The sequence below is a fragment of the Mytilus californianus genome, unplaced genomic scaffold, assembly GCF_021869535.1.
Source record: "Mytilus californianus isolate M0D057914Y unplaced genomic scaffold, xbMytCali1.0.p SCAF_6, whole genome shotgun sequence".
NCBI lineage: Eukaryota > Metazoa > Mollusca > Bivalvia > Mytilida > Mytilidae > Mytilus > Mytilus californianus.
Window position 1 is genome coordinate 79,170,734 of NW_026262712.1, and position 18,552 is coordinate 79,189,285.

The 18,552-nt window shown below is 31.1% G+C and overlaps 1 pseudogene; it reads right to left on the reverse strand.

Moving 5' to 3' along the window:
- Positions 1-1,742: 1,742 nt before the first annotated feature.
- On the reverse strand, positions 1,743-8,255 carry LOC127706631 (uncharacterized; annotated as a pseudogene).
- Between the last annotated feature and the right edge of the window lie 10,297 nt (positions 8,256-18,552).

The following is an 18,552-nucleotide window of genomic DNA, read 5'->3' on the forward strand; positions in this document are numbered from 1 at the left end:
TGTCAAACCACAGTTTCAACCAACCAGTTTCAAAAATATTTTGTAAAAATAAGCACACTTTGCCAAAACGATGAGATTTTGATATTTCTGTTTAAGAAATGCACACACCAAAATCATTTGCAGAACACAATATTTTAAATACATTTGTAATGAGGATATACATGGAAAGATTAAATGTATATAAGACAGCTGTGAAATTGGAAAATTCTGCAGGAATTTGTCATGTTTTTGAATTGGTTGTGTGTCATCCTAATTGCGCCAAATTCTTTTCTGATAATAGTTTTCCTATATATAACTATCTAACTTATCTATCAACTGTGGTAGTTATTTTAAGTGTTTTCTTCTTATTCATGTCAACATACCTTTCCGTAGTAAGATATTCACAATTTTGCTGGGAATGCTATTCTAAGGTATGGTGTCTTAAATAATCGAGAGACAAAATTAATAAAAAAAAGTTAAGTATTTTTGAGGAATTGCGAAGGACAGAAAACGTTTTATAGGAGACAACTTTTTCACTTATTCATATCAACATACCTTTCCGTAGTAAGATATTCACAATTTTGCTGGGGAATGCTATTCTAAGGTATGGTGTCTAAAATAATCGAGAGAAAAAATTAATAAAAAAAAGTTAAGTATTTTTGAAGAAATGCGAAGGACAGAAAACTTAAGTTTAGTAAAGTGGATGGATTTTGCTTTCACTTGTATATAGATTGATTTTAAACTTTTATACTAGATTTTCTTTGTATCGATTTCTTTTCTGTTATTGAGTATTTCATCTTTATAATACTATTTAAGGATTCGTATATACTTCGTTTATAATTACTATTCGTTCTTTCCTGAAATGTTTGCTTTCAATATTTTTTAAGTTGATTCCTGCGGGTCTCATCAACCCTTTATTGGAATTCAAATTGAAAAATTTTCGTCGTTAATTTAGTTCCATATCAATTTTTGAAGAATCGAAATTTCAATTATCGCATATAAATAATTTGCATGCAACGTTAAACAATTCATCTAATGTTTCTCTTGTTAATTTATTACTGCAATTTAGAATTCGGCCAAAAATGTTTGAAATAAAGTCTTTTGAGCAGACATTTCTGTTGAGTTTAACCTTCCATTTCTATCCCACTGTAATATATTTTTTCTATAGGAGACAACTTTTTCACTAAAACTACACGACTACTTATAGCCAGAGTTATTAGAAATGATAAATCTATACAAATGATCTCCATTTGCCCATGATGACATTAAAAATATACCGTCAAAGGTACTCCAAATGGATGGAAATTCTATACGATTGATTATTACATTTGCTATAAAAAGGTACTCATTTAATATAGTTTCCAAACGTTGTTACAGAGATGGAACACAGTCATAGTTTCCAGTAAAAATTCTGTTTGAAATTTAGTTCTCTGAGGCTACTATATATGTCTTGGCGAATCAAGAGGGAGGTATAACAATACAATCAACAAAATTAAAAAAAAAACGTTGAAGAATTGAGCTTTAGTTGACATTATAGGAGTCAAATTATGGTTCTATTTATATATTCAACTTTCGTTGAATGGTTGAATGTTATCAGTTTGCAAATGTCGTACTTTAACTCCAAGCAGACACTCGAGGAATCGTAAATAAAATAAGAACAAAATGCACATAGTTTAAATAGATTGTGTAGACTTTAATCTTAGAAATATCTTTGAAAGATATTTGTCAGTTGGTTTTTAGGGCGGATTAGGCAGTGCTTGTAACTAAGGGCATCTCAGTCGCATACATGAACAACATTGCGGCAATTTGATAGATCTTCGTACTAAAGCAGACCTTGAACACCAAATATTATAATAATATGACCTCCATGTAGTCTGTCTACACGCCGTGATTCCTTGATAGGATTCCTTTACTCCTCGACAACCCCTTGATCTATAAAATATATGTTTCGTGTTTAAATAGTAGCCCTAGCAAAAAGCAAATCGACCAAGATACCTGATACTTCATCAAATGTAAAATATAAGTTCTGTAGAATCCAATTACAAAGAAAGAAATGTAATTCAACCATGAAATATATATTTGAAGATACTGTATTCGGAAATATCTGTGTTTTTCTTTCAATGGAAACATACAAGTTTATTAGTATTTATTGAATAAGTAGTATTCTGAATATTAACCACGAGTGTCAAATCTTATTTTTGAAAAGCAACAGTTCGTATTCAACTTTATGCCATGCATTCAGATAGGACATACCAAATTGTAGTATGTATGGTATATTTTGAAGCAATGAATACTGACATTTAACTCCAAACACAAACGTTCATCAATAGTACTTACATGCAGGTAGCGTAGGGACAACGTAAACGTTGCCATGGATATAACACCCAGCATGTTTGTCTATTGTATACGATGGCTTTCAGAAAGTAAAAGTACTTTGTGTTTTTGTATCAAGAAAGAAAGGAAAACGTCTAGGTAAAACAGATGTGTCAGCAGGTTTTGCATCATCAGTTCTGAAAAGATGCAAGTGTATTAAAAACTAAACATTGACATTGAAAGCTGAAAGTATCATTTTATTTAGTTATTATAGTTTATATACTTAACGTTACAATTACTAAGACATACCGGTACATTATGCAACAGTAAAAGCTTTACGAAATAATTGTAGATTTACAGCCTGGAGAAGACAAAACAAAGAATTAAATTAAAGACATTTTGTTTTTCAAGCAGTGCTCACTTGAGTCAACACAAAACATGAACAAACTGAACACACGACAATGACTAGAACTTGTATCATTAGAATACCAGTTTCCCTTTGTAAAACCCTTTAAAAAACTTGTCAAAAACGGGCCGACAATTTTAAATTCTGAGTACCTTTTAAACATTCATACCAGACGCTTTTCATAAAGTAGGTTTCTTCTTAATTAGTTGAAGGTTGGTATGGACATACGAATATGCAAACCCTTAAATTCAAGCCTCAAATTAAATTGAAATTTGCACGCACTAGTTTCAATTCATAATGAATTTCCTAATTTCATTTATTCGTTTTGATCTCTGCTTATCTTTTTTCCCTGTCATATTTCAAGTATTGATCAAACTAGTTTCTGAAAGTAAGGGTTGAAAAAATTTAAATATTCTTTATTGTCAACACGTAAGATTTTAATCTACAAAACGACACGCGTTTCCTAGTAATTCATAATTCCCCTAACTGGTATTGCCTTTCTTCCACAACATATTTGCTATAGAATTTTTAAACACTTACTTGTGTCTATATGTCACACAAAAACCGTGTCCTTGAGCTCTTGCAAAATGGAGGTTTTGTCTGTTCTTTCTGAGGGACTTAAACATAGTCTTTCTTATAGCTGCTCTGGAAATACATGGATGTGATGTAGAGTTGTTAGGGAATTATAGTTTAGTTAAAATTTATGAATATGAATAGTTTTTGTCAAATGCAATGTGATACAACTTTCTTTCCTTTTGCTACAGTTTAACACAAATTTCGTTATCTGTTTTTGCAGTAAAAAAAATATTTCAAGTCATTTACTCAGATTGGTAAATAGTTTGAACAGTTTATCACTATCTTTTTGTGGTGTATTGGATAACGCCATTTGAAGTTTATAAGGTATTTGAACAACCTGCTCTTCTTACCAGAATAGTAGGTCCTTGCAGATACGGATAAAGTAATTTATTCTAACATGTCTAACACTTCATAATTTCTTAATCGATTGTTTAAAAGCATTATATGTGTTACAGATGACCACGGATATGTTCCATTTGTTTGATTCACATTTCCGCTCTGCTTTCAATGTTATATAAAAAATAACCATACATTGTCTCGAAATATAAATCTAATTTGTACAAGGCTTAAAAACAGGTATAAAGCGAGGCCTTGCCGAGCATTTCTACCTGTTTTGAGCCGAGTACAAATAATATTTGTGACTGTATATCACAAATGAATATACGCTCAGTGCAAATTTGACTGCACAAGTAGAACAGCTGCAGTATATAACATGATCGATTACAACTTATAGTTGTACATTCAATGACCAACACGCCGAGTGTAACTTGCGGCGCAGGTACTGGTCACCCTTCCGGAAGCACCTGAATCTACTAATGCTTTTTGGTACGGTTGGTGCTGTTCAATTTTCAGTTTCTGCGAAATATGTTTTGGTAATTGTTGGTTGTCTGTTTTTTTTGTTTTTTTGTTTTTACTGAATCCATGGAGTTTACCTTTTTTTCTTCGACAGAGATTATGATTCATCCTTATCATGAAAGTGAATGTGGTCTCACCGATAACTGTGAAACTCAAACGTGTGTTCAATATGTGTTGAAAATAAGTTAGAAAGAATACAAGTGTTGGGACCATATCCTAGAACACTACAACTCCATTTCCTTAAAAATACTTCTTTATTTAAATTTTGCCTACTTGAAAAAAAAACCTGAAATGTCGGCAACCTGATAGATTTTACTGCTCATTTAGTAAAAATCATTGCAGCAAATATCTAAACCATGTACCCCAACACTTACCCCACTCAAAACGTTGCTTATGAAAACAGAAAATTGGAATACGTTGCACATGGTAACAGGAAATAAATATGCTTGATAATAATAAGTCTTAGATAATCGATCTAAATCTTGATGTCGTAAGATTTAAAAAAAAAAATATGGAAACATAGACAGATGTGACTAGTTTAACAGTTTGTAACACTGTGCCACCTGTATTTGATAATTTGATAAAGTTTGTCTGGGTAAGTGCTTCAGACGTTCACTACATAAATGGTATTTATCAATTCACAACATTTGTTTTGGTGAAGTGTTTAATTTTTACAATGCGAAATGTACTTACGTTGGATATCTGCCAGAAGTTCTTGCTTCAACCAATTCTTGTATGTGAATTTGTTTTGGTCGGGTGCAAACTCGGTTAGGACTAGGCGTTGAAGCAGAATTAGGAACAGGAGTAGGAGTAGGAGGAGGATTAGTAGTTGAATCTGCATAAATAGAGGTAGGGGCAGAAGTCGGAGGAGGGACACCAGGAGTAACTGATTGCACGTAGATAACAAAAATCACTAAACGTAATGTGATGTGCAGCCTCTAAAATAGAAACAAAATGGAGCTGTAAATAATCATTATTCATTTTTTTATAACGTCATATAATTTTTTTTCCTTCTTTTGGCGAAGGTAACACAGTAGCTCTTAATCTTTACAAAGACTACCTCGAAACGTCAGTTATTCAATCCAAACTAGCATAGAACTAACTTAAATAACGACAAGTTTCTAAAACAGACTGTTACTTCACTGTTAATTTATACTTGACATGAGTTATGCATTTTGAAATTAATTTTCGATGAAATGGTTATAAGTAACATTATGTTGTCTCCACTGACGGGATGAGTTTAAATTAGAATGAAAAGATTTATGTGTGTTCACTTAACTTCTCTTTGGAATGAAATCGTATATCTTTGGAAAGCACATATTATCATATTGATGAAAAGCAAGGTCAAAATTAATGTCTACTATGGCTACAATTTCTTGCCGAAATAGTTAAATATCTTAGTATACCATTATGTGATATAGTATATGCATGATTGTTAATGAGTTAAATATTAAGTTCTTTTTATTTTACACATTCTTTAGAAAAATAAAGAAAGTATGTCGAATAGGCAGACATTTTGCTTTGTAACATACAACCTACGGCCTATCAAAGAGTTGTTGCACAGAATATATAGAAGTTGCAGAGATCATGACAGTCCCATCTCATTCGTTTCAGTTTAACTGCCGAACGCGAGAAAACCTAGGTGATCATATTGCTAATTATCTGTGTTTAATGAGTGTGTATTTTCTTTTTAAATTCCTCATGACGTTCTGTTCAATTGTTAACGGAGCAATTTGATAACCCATATGAGAGTTATTTTCCTGGGTTGAGTTGCTTTGGTGACTTCTTCTACAGTTTTCCCCTTTAAAAAGTTGAAATCCTCTTTAACAGTATATTGTATCGACCTAAGTTCTAATATTTTGAGATCCACGACCTATGATCTTGAATTTGAGGTCAAGGTCAATGGTATATTTTATATTCTAGATTTTGACCTTTAATAATTTCATACTGATATACGATAAAACCATGGAAAGTCACTTTTTCTAACCAGAAGTAGCTTTTTAAACTAGCTTCAGGTATAAGTACCTAGAAACCATATATTTTTGTTTCAGTGTAACGTAACCAATAATTTTTCCATCGGAAGTGATATTTTGTAAACCGGAAGCAGCAAATCAGCTTCCTTTTTCTCAAGTCAAGGTATGTAGAATACTTATGCTGCTTTCCTTTGGCTCTTATACACACTTTCAGAGATCATTAAACTTCATGCAATATCTTTTCAATTGTTTAAGGTTTTGTGTCTTTGGGTTGTGTGTATTTCCTTACTCACAATCCCTCCAACCCGTGGAAAAATAAATTGTTAAGGATGTTTGATGCCTGGCTTTATTGAGAAGTTGGAACTGGCATGTGGACAAGAATTAAGTTTATTTTATATTTTATATCATAGGCACGAGATTGTGTTTGGTTTCATGTTTTTTTTTCATGTAAACCTGACCTACACCTATCGTGTTCTTACTTGATCCCCTCCTGTAATGGCCTGGGATTCACATGGTACATGTAGAGGGTGCAAATGCATTTTTATTAGTTCAGACTTTTTTCAAATGTTTGTATATACAATTTATCTCGAACAGATGTCCATTTCTGAAAATGATACATATTTCATGTTTCTTTTTCATTTGGAGGGTCATGTTAAGGTCATGTACAACATTGATTAGACTGAAAAATTAATTAACAACGTGCTCCTATGGATAAATAATCTGTTGAAAGTAATATTTTTGAAAAAAGCAAATGATTCATGTTTTAAGCAATATAAACCATTTAACCAAACCAAAGACCAGAGATGTTAATGTTTAAGTACAATTACACAGAAGACATTTTTAGTCAAACAGATGCTGCAGTTTTGTTATGACTTTCATGTTTGTTTATAAATTTTTTTAAGATTTTGTCTAAAAAGTAAAATCACAAAAATACTGAACTCCGAGGAAAAATTCAAAAAGGAAAGTCCCCAATCAAATAGCAAAATAAAGAAAAACCAAACACATCAAACGAATGGATAACAACTGTCATATTCCTGACTTGGTACAGGCATTTTCTTATGTAGAAAATGGTGGATTGAACCTGGTTTTATAACTAGCTAAATTAAATTAATTGGAAAATAAATCCCAAGATGTCCTAAATTGGGCGACAATTACTCCTAAAATGATAACCACCTTTGTCATTATGTTTGAGACATACAATGATACAACTGGTCAAAAAAGATGTGCATAGGTCATTATAACGTTATATCCTTTTAATTCAAGGAGCTGCTACCTTCTTAATTAATATTTATCATATTTTAAATGTTAAATCTAAATTATTGTTGTCTGACAGACTAAGAATTCCAAGCTGAACATTCTATGGTCTTAAGAAAGAAGATGCACAGATTTCCGCGGCTTATTACAATGTTAAAAAAAATGATGTATTAATTTCTTTAAAGTGTGTGATACCATGAAATATAAAGCAACATTGTAGATTAAAATACTTATGCTGCATTGTAGCTTTTTCCATATTGATATCAATAAACCTTTTTAAATACTACTGAGACAAGTATATCAGTAAATCTTTAAAAAATTGACTATAAAACTGATACCATTTTAAAAATTAAATACAACTTCAAAATTATGAGTAAAATGATTTTATGTGATTTAAATTTTCCTTTTGGCAATCGTTTCGCTGTGTTATGTAGAACAGAGCCCTAGTCAAATAGAAGTTTTTCAAAATCTATTAAAAATTGGTTGCGAATAATATTCTTCATCTCAGGCCCTAGCATTGATACACGTCTAATTTTTATTTTTCATAATGTCAATACATCAGCGCATAACTTCCTGTGGACTGTTTTGCCAATCTGGGTTTTTGCTGTATGTTCTACCGCCGTATTCGTCCAAGAAATGTTTAATAGGGTTAATATCTGGTTAAATGACCGTCAATTTTATTGATACTGTTTTCTTTAATAAAATCTTTTATTAATAATCCACTTTGCACGACGAGGTCTTGCGTTATCATCATGCCCCTCATGTACGATGAGGTCTTGCGTTATCATCATGTAATGTTGGTTGTTAACCATTAGACCTAGCTTTCTCACGAACAGAATTAAAACGTATGCAAATTCCTGGAATAGTGCTTAGGGCAAATGTAAACGTACCTTCAGCATGTTTTCTTGACAGTCCGGCCTGAAGCATGCCATACTGTTTGTTCATTATTGCTACATGTAAGTGAACTTCTTCCACCCATAGCAATAAAACACCACAAATATCATGTAAGGTGAAAAAAAATGAAATGATTAAACGCATCGCACAGGTTAATTAGGCATTGTGAAGATTACAAACCCTAAAGATAAATTTGTAATTGTTTTAAGTCGATTTTTGTGGGACTTTTTATCTAGACATTTACTATGGATTAGGACCAAAAATTACGTCACCTCCTGCCGACTCTCCTGAAATATTGAGGTTTGAAGAACTGTTGACATCAATAGCAGAATAAGTATTTTTCATGAATCTAACCAAATGTTGTCCCCTTTTCATATGTAATTTTAGAAACTTGTAGCATGCTGTTGAATAGCAGGTGTTGCTAATCTCTTTTTAAGTAGTATAATTTATTAGTATATAGTTTGAAGTTTGCACATTATTAAAAGCATTTTGAAATCCTGTTATTATTTACAGCCTAGTCATTTGGTGTTTGAAGAATAGTTGTCTAATTTGCAATAATGACAATAATTTAGACAGCACTGTAGCTCAATTTTCATTTTGTAAAAAGACTTGGATGTTACTATGCACTTTGATATCCATGGGTATTTTTATAGCTTATCACTATAAAGTATAGGGTTTGCTCATTATGAAAGATATTATGGGGACTTGTAGTGTTTTATAGCCTTTTCCTTTAGTTTTTGAATAAGGGTTGTCTCATTTGTAGTTATTAAAATTTTATAAAATCTAACTAGCAATAGTTACAGTACTAGTCGATGAGAAATGGTATGAGATTGTATATATGTACCTTGTAAACTATGGAAAAGTGAAATGAGAGCTTACTTTAAATGCCATTAGAAGAATAATATCCATATGTAGTAGTGTAAGTACATGAAGACTAAAACATTTAATCAGTACTCGTATAACAAACATTCAACATGAATAAAAACATTTAATAAGGAATAAGTGGCAAAATAATGCTGTAGAGAGCAATCTGCCATCTTGACAAAATGTATACATTATCATTATATTTTATTATGAAATAAAAATAATTTGCCTACCTTCTGAAAGTTCTTCATATATCGCCTGTGCAGATGCTGTTAAAACCACAATGACCATTTAAGACCTAAATAATTATACTAGTAAAGACAGGAGATGTATGAAAACTTTATAGATATGGCAATAGCACATATCGGGTATTGCTGTTGTGAAAAGTACAATATTCTAAACAGTAGCTTTTTCTTCTGTAAATATTACATTTCTTTGTTCGAAAAAAAAACCCATTGATGGGTAAGTTTTAGTTTAAAAAAAATTATTTTAAAGTACAAGTTGGAAAAGTAAAAGGGTTTAAAATATCGATAACAAATTGAATGTGCACCTCTTCAATTACACCTTTACAAATTTGTATATGTTCCTGTATCAAATTTCAAACAAAAAAATCAATGGGACAAAATTAGAATTTTTGCTATTTACGAATATGCTTCTTGATAGATTTAAATGTAAAACGTTCTGTTAATGTCATGGAATACATTTTGTTTACTTTTATCATTGTACATAAATTTGAGAATGGAAATGGGGAATGTGTCAAAGAGACAACAACCCGACCAAAGAGCAGAAAACAGCCAAAAGCCACCAATGGGTATTCAACACTGCGAGAAAATCCCGCACTCGGAGGCGTGCTGCAGCTGGCCCCTAAACAAAAATGTGTACTAGTTCAGTTATAAGGGACGTCATACTAAACTCCAAAACATATAAATGATCTAAAATAGAAAATCATACAAGATTAACAAAAGCCAGAGGCTGCTGACTTGGGACAGGCGCAAAAATGCGGTTAAACATGTTCTGTGAGATCCCAACCCTCCCCCTGTACCTCTAGCCAATGTTGAAAAAACAAACACACATGTATAGTTATAAGGTATTAACATATGTTATATGATGGCTTTGATTTGACATTTTTATTCATATTTTGTGAACAATAGTTTAGTCAATAATTTAGTTTTTTTTCTGGGTTCATCGAAACAAATTTCACTCTGTTTTCGAAATGTGTTTATTCGTAATTTGTGCAAGTCTTTATTTATCAATAAATGTATTTCATTGCAAATTCAGCTTGCTTTGCTTAACTTAACTATTTGTGTTCATGCTTTTTAACGTCATCATACTAACTCCAGCTTTACATTCCAATACAAAAACTTTTAACTGTCCTTTCATATAATAAAAAACTGTTTGGAATGACAGAACACACCGTTCCTTCATTGTCGCAGTAATGATACTCACCGATACAATCAAATATTCACATCTTAATATCCAAAATAAAATGTGTGAATTGTTCCAGGTTTAATGAAAGAAAACTCTGCATTTACGCTAACAAATACACATTCCATTGTAACCTTTTTAGTTTAATCTTCATCGGAGTTCGACATTATAAAACATTTTTGTCAATTTTTGAAAGAGAAAACTTTAATCTGCAATTATGATCTGTAAAACCAGATCTACATTTTTAACATTGCCAAAATTGTTTTCATTAGTTATTGCCCTTTATTGTCCATTTTTAATAGCAAAACTATGAGTAGAAATAACGAACAACAAAATAAGGGTTATAAATGGATAAATATGTAGTGCAGACTTAATTTAACTCGACTGCAAACGTTACAACCACTAACAACATGAGTTTTTGACGTTTTGTTAGATGAATCTTGTTTTTTTTTGTTTCTGAAATATCGCTTTTGTTTCCCAATATATCGGTCAATTTAAACCGAATACTTTGCCATGTGGAATTTTCCTTGATGTTGCATCTCTCAGAAACTTAACAAATTTTGCACTATAATGCTCCTTACTAACTCAGGAGGATCTGTTCTCTGTTCAATTTAGAACGAAGTCGTCCGGTAACATGTAATATAGTTATTTCCCTTTTGTGTTCGACATAAATGGTATGTCAGTGTAAATTATAAACCCTTATTTATAGAGACCTAGAGTCTATTAATACGAGGTCCTTGGTCCATACAGAGGAAGTATATAGTTCAAGGTCAAAGATCAAGGACATGTTTCAAAATCTGTACTTTGCTTGATACCGCAACTCATTGGAAACCGAAAAAGTTTTCGGCATTAGGCTATTTCAATTACAAGTTAAAATTTGATGCATCACCAATGCATTGGGTCGAAGTGCTCTGAAGAATTTTGTTTTGTTGACATGAATTATCATTTTTATGTTCATTTGTCTATTAATTAACAATTCATAAAAGTTGAATTTTTGAAACAGTAATGTTTTTCTATTCCAGATTTACATTCCCAAAACCTTATTGTCATATGTTTTTGTAATTTTTGGAGTTTAATGCTATTAAAATTTATATTTAATTTTGCCTTTTAACTGTTTTCATTCGAGCGTCACTGATGACTCCGGTGTAGACAAAACGCGCGTCTGATGTACAGAATAAAAATGCATGGTATTTCTCTTGGAGTTTTTTAACAGCTACTTCGGTCGATGCTACTACTAGTGAACGTTTCGTCCCCGAGGGTATCACAAGCCCAGCAGTCATTACTTTTTTTATTAACATGAAATATAATTGATATGTTCATTTGTTTCTAAATGTATTGTTTATAAAATGTAGAATTATTTGAAACACTAAGGTATCTGATCGTCTATTGTCAACTATTTTTGGATTTGCGATTCTAAATGCTTTTCAATTTCGTATTTGATTTGGCCTTACAATTGCTTATATTCGAGCGGCACTGATGAGTCTTTAATCCTGGTATCTTGACTGATTTATTATAACGAACCTGATGACTTTCATATGAGTCGTTTGATACTTAAATTTATAAACTATTGGTTATTTATAGATCCGTTTATGTTAAAGACAAGGGTATCATCAGCTTAGTAGTCAGTGCTTCGGTACTGACATGTTTGTTGACAAACTGAATTTAGGGATTAGTAAGAAACTAAGGTTCCATCAGGCAAAGTTGACCTTAGATGGCTTTGGCTATTATTGTGTGTTCCTTTTTGATCATAAAACCCTTCAGCTCTTTCGGTAATAAAACTTTCTTGTCTTTCAATACGTTTACTTTAAATGTTTCTTGTGAAGGTAAATCCAAAAAACAAAAACAAAAAAAAGCTTTGGACGATTAAACCTACAGTTTTTTTTTTATTTGTGATTGATCTTAAGAGATATATGATCTATGATCTTTATAAAGGTCATTTGGAAGTGACGTAATCCGGCAGTAATCTGATGCAGAGAAAAAAACATAAACATAAGCAAATAAAATATACTGCAATTGAGAATATTGTAGGTTTCCCTACGGCAACAGACAACAAGGGGAGGTGCTAAGGATCTGTGTTATTTACACAGTCCTCCTCGTGACTGAAGCAGACAAGAAAGCCACATAATTAACAATTTTTAGAAATAAATGTACCAGCAGCAGTGAGAATTGACTTATCTGCTGTGTTAATAAGCCATATCAGTTTATCTTTTGAGTTAAGAGTTAAAAAATTGGAACAACTTTTAGTTATTGTTGAAATAGATGAATGCGGTCATCATTAAATTTAACACATTGGAATAGAAAATGATATATTCATCCTCCATATCTCCGGAGTTCCAACGAGTACAAATTCTGTCATTTAGGAGAGTACCCTAATATATAACTCTAGGAAAGTTGGACCAGATATTCCTTCTCACGAGTACACGTCGATCTAAAGTACGTTTCACCTTGCTGAGTATCACATTATGGTAAAATCTGATAATATAAGGAGACTGAATATCATTTTGAAATTTTGATTTAAACATTCTTACGCAACTTATTTTTGTGACATGTTTCCAACAACTATGGCTTGTTCTTTACTCATGTGGAAATTTTGGGACAAAGCTTAAGAGTTTGATAGGTACAAAATTACTTTTTTTGCCAGCGATTTCATGTTAACTATTTTCTACACTATATCAATAGATATATAACTAGCCGAAATCGTTCTTCATTTTAAAAGTTAATAAAAAAGACCTATAATAGGTTTAATATTTGAGGTTAGCAAAACGGACAGGCAATATATCAACATTCCGAGATAAAAAAAAAGGTTTGCATACCATCATCTTAATAATTGGCGTATGACATTTGCGCCGATTAAAAAAAATATCTTTCAATTGCGCCGATTTTATTCTTTCATTAGCGCCTATTTTATTATTTGTTTTATCACCAGCACGGATTCTACATTTGCTCCTATTTACATTTGCATTTTAACACGGGTGAGTTAATATATATGTACACGTACTATACCTAGACGTAATATTGGTAATATCTGGATATAAACGGTGTTCAGTCACTTTTTTAAAAGTTACTTTTGGTCCATATACTTCGTTGTGACACGATGGATATATTGCACACTGAAACGAGCCGAGGAGTCAATTCTTTGATCATCGATTGCCGTATATATCGGCAGGTCATAGTCCTGAAATATAATAGCATAGCTTACCGATGTACCATCAAGTCGTGTAAAGCCAGAGCCACCACGGATTCTGATGGTATGACGGTTATGAGCAACGAAAAAGTCTGTTACAGTAGATTAATCATTCCGTCTAATGTATTATGTTTTCTGATTTATTATTTTTATGTTCTGTAAAAAGCTCTTGATAAATAGAAAATAACAGTTACCTGTAATTTACTTGTACACAGTTGGCGCAAATGAAAGACAAAGTCGGCGCAAGTGAAATGCAGATCGGCGCAAATGCAAAACGCCGCTAAATAATATTTATTATCGATCATATCATTTGCCTTCTGGGTATTTCGTGAGTCAATAAAACGGTTTATTTTGGCTATTCCTACATTTTGAATTTTATAGGTCAAATATTAAGAAATTCATGTAGGAGTTCCGAGAATTATTTTGTAAACAAAGAGATGAAGTTGGGTTACGTCGGATTATGTTGTAACAACACTTGATTAATTATTCAAGGTAAATACAGGTAAAAATTGTGGAAAAGAAAGAGAATGGATTTTTTTTTTATATTACAATATTTTATCAAATAATTAATTGTATATCACGTTTTGTAAAAAGTACGTAGTATTTGAACAGTATATATCAAATTGAACACATAGTAGGACAAAATTTTTATTATGACACAGTATATATATTTCAGTAGCACTAAATTGATAAACATATAGAGAATTCACAAATTCTTAGTCAATGTGCAAGAGGTGAAAAGCAGCATTAGCTTATTGAATTTGCGTGAGGTGTTCATTTTGAAGTCTTGTTTTCAATGCTAGAAGGATGGGTTGTATGGTAATTGTTTCAACCCATTCATTTTTTTATTTATTATTTAACCATTAAAATTACATATATTTAAATCGATTTACCCTAAAAAATCAAATTGTAGTCAATATAATTCACCATGATTTTTATATAAATTATTATTTATCCTTTACTTTCTACAGGTAAATTTACCTGTTATTTAATTAGACATCTATTGTTCTTTTCATATAGGAATTGGCAGAAAATGAAAATTCAAAATGTGGGAATAGCCAGAAGACACCCAATAAAACTTGAAATACTTAAAAAAATGAAAAGTATTTCAACAATCGCAAAAAAAAAAACGTGTCAGAGGATGCCATCAGTATGCGCATACTAGATAGGATTAGAATTTATATAGTTGTAAGCTTCAAAGTTGTCTTCGTGTGCGCTATTAATGGAACCTTGTGTCAATTTATAAAAAAAGTTATTTACTCTTATGAATAGTGTTTTTTTTTACAAGTGATAAGTTTTGCCATCCTCAGAGGTTGACAAATATATAAATAAAAAAAAACCTGAAATCATTATTTTTTACTGTTTCAAAATACTTATGTTTTTTTTGTAAACTGATGAATGTCTTTGTTTGAAATTTGATTAATTGATTGATCTATTGTTTGTTGCTAAATGTTTAGTGAAAAATAGTACATGCATGTTTAGGACGAGAAAAAATGGGTCGGGTAAGTTTAAATTGCCATTGCAAAACGAGGGTATATTGGAAAAGAAATGTATCCTTGCAAATGGCCAACTATGTATACGGACCCCTCATAGAATTGTTGCAGCCGTTTTACAATCTCTCTACATGAGGCATTGCCAAACGAACGCCCCACTTTGGAAAAGGTTTTACTGCGGATCGGAAGAAGACCTGTAATGACTATATTTCTATTATTTCTCAGTTACCCTTGGTGGAGTTAGGGGGGGGAGGGGGTTAAAACTTGAATACCCAATAAAAACATTGAACAAACATATGATCCGACAAAAGAAATTTAGTAATCTTATAATTTTATCAATTGTTTCAAATCATCCAAATCCTGCATGCAGAAATATTTGTTTGAGCATTGCGAAAGTCGTCGGTGCACTCAAATAGTACTATGTGTGATGTACATTTCATCATGCTTTCAACAATAACAATCATATTGTATCGTAGTAGATATGTTACACTTGCGGAGAGTTTAAAACGTCTTTCATATATTTTATGGAAACCTTTTTTATATTGGTATATTTTATGCGTTTCTGTCTATTATCATGATTACATGCCATCCCAGTAATAACATCGTTAAGTTTAAAGTACGTTTTCTAAGCATACAATTACCGCTCCTATTACGTTCGTTCGTCGAGATACATTCGTTCGTCAATATCCTGGTCATCTCTATTTAAATTTTATGGCTTACCTTTTATTTTGGTCTTTTGGTTAATTAGCTCCAATGTTTGTTTATATTCAATTGTTGGCTTCGAGGATCACTGAAGAGACATGTTTTGTCGAAATGTGCATCCACAGTCATACAATTGGTACGGTTAATGGTATTACGTCCTAATAGAGGTTTCTCAACATCTTACGAACGAACGAAAATTGACCTAACTTGACGTAACTTGCCGTAACAAGAAAAGAGGGAGCATTCATTTATTCCATTATTTTGGACTATCGGCTGTGATCTTCTTCCCTTTGAAATGTCTTTTACATAAAAACAAATATATACATTCTGGATTTTGTAAGACCATTTTGAGTCGTAGACAAATTACATTGACTTGATATATATACAAAAGAGGGGCGAGAGATACCAGAGGGACAATCAAACTCATAGATTGAAAACAAACCGACAACGCCACACAATATCACACACCTATACCCCCCTCCAAAAAAAAAAAATTTGACCCCCAAAAAATTACCCTCATTTCAAGTAAAAGAGCCCTAAATTTTCATAAAAAAAAAAGCAAAAAAAAACGCAAAAACACCAAAATTTTCTTACTCCCAAAAAAATTTTTTTTTTACTTTGGAAAAAAACGTTATTAAAAACACCCAAAAAACAACAAAAAAATTCCAAAAAAAAAAATAAATAAAAAAACCGGGAGAACAGGCGAAGAAAGAATTCTGTGGGATTTAAGAGAAAAAAAAAAAAAATCAATTTTTACTTTAAAAAATGAAACAACCTACAGCTCCTGATTTATATCCAGAATTACCTATAGAAGATGGACAAAATTATAGACTACAAAAAATAACAGAAATAGAAAAAACATTAATAAATGAGAGAGATAAACGTAAATCACTATACAAAAAATATAAACGCGGAGTTAATGTTACTGATGGTGTTGATACAAGTTTAATTTCGACATCTGTTGTTTTAGCTGGTATAGGAATAGCTTTTCCTATCTTACTTCCCATACAAATTGCAGCTGTTGTATGTGGAAGTTTAGGAAGTCTAGTTAAATTAATTAGAAGAAAGTTGACAACAAAATCAAAAAAACATTATGAAATTAAAACAATGGCAGAATGCAAGTTAAACAGCATAAAAGATTTAATATCAAAATCTTTAACTGACGGACAGATAAGTGTAGATGAATTTAAACTTATTTTAGATGAATTAGAAAAATTTAATGAGATGAAAAAAAATTAAAAAAAAGTAATTTTAAAAAGTTTACCAGATGATGAAAGAAAAAAACTAATTGAGGAAACAGAAAATAGAGTAAAAAACGAATTAAAAAAAAAAATGGAAAATCTTTGATTTTCTTTAATAAAATAATTTTAGTTGATAACGGAAATCCACCAAACTATGAATCAATTTTTAATTAAATAAATGGATGAAGAAACAAAAGAAAAATTAGTAAAAAATGTAAAAATAATGTTAAATAAAAAATTTAATTATTTTTATCTTAAGTTGTTTTTAACAGGTTCTTTTTATTGTTTATTATCTAATATTTTAGATGAATAAAATGGCTGAAGGAGGTTATGAGTTTGATAATCCTGAGTTTAAAAATAATGATTATGATGATGATTATGAAGAAGAAGAAACGTCTTTTCAAGATGATGAAGAGTTTCAAAATAATATAAATAAGGAATTTGAAATATCAAGAGATTTATCAGAAAATGATGTTAAAATTCGTAAAAAAGAAACTACAAAAAAAATGATTAAACAATTTTATAAAAAAAATGGTGAAACTATACGTAATGAAGAGGTTTTTTTTGTTGGGGAAAATCATAAGGGAAGACAAATCTTATATGTAAAAGATGAAAAAGGTAATGATATTGCATTAACATATTACCAAAAAGGAGTATTAAAGTTTTATAAATTTAGCACTCTTCAAAGAGAATACGGTGTTAATTTTGTCAGGGATGTTTTAGGTGTAGATGATTATAAAATATCTGATAATTTAAGAGAAGGTAGAGCAGGGTTTCAGAGAATGTTAAATGAACTCGATAATATAGAAATTCCATTACAAGAAATATCTACACAAGAAGAAGGACAAGAATTATTAGAAACAGCAAGTAATGCAGAAACATATGTGAAAGAAATAGAAACTTCATTTATTGAACAAGGAACATCTTTAATAAATGAAGAAACACAAACAAAAATGACAAAAAGAGAGATGGATGGTATAATAAAAGCATTTACAACAGCGGAAGATGAGATTGCAAATAATTTAGCAAAACTGAATGAAACAAATAAAGACTTAGCAAAAGAAAATGCCAAATTAGAACAAGCTAAAGAAGACAATAATAAATTTCAAATAGATAGAATAAGTAGTCGAATAAGAGAGTTGGAATCTGAGAGAAGTGCAAGACTAGAAGTAATTAATATTAATAAAGAAAAACTACGTAGTCAAGTAAACAGATTTAAACAAACAATACATAAAATGTTAAACGAAGACAAAACATTAGGTGAAAGAATAAGAACATTATTCAGAGAACAAGGAATAACAATAGTTAGTGTTTTAACTGCTTTTGGAATGATTATTGGTGTTATTGTTGAAGCATTTACTGGTGGAACTACTTCTCCTTCTCCTTCTCCTTC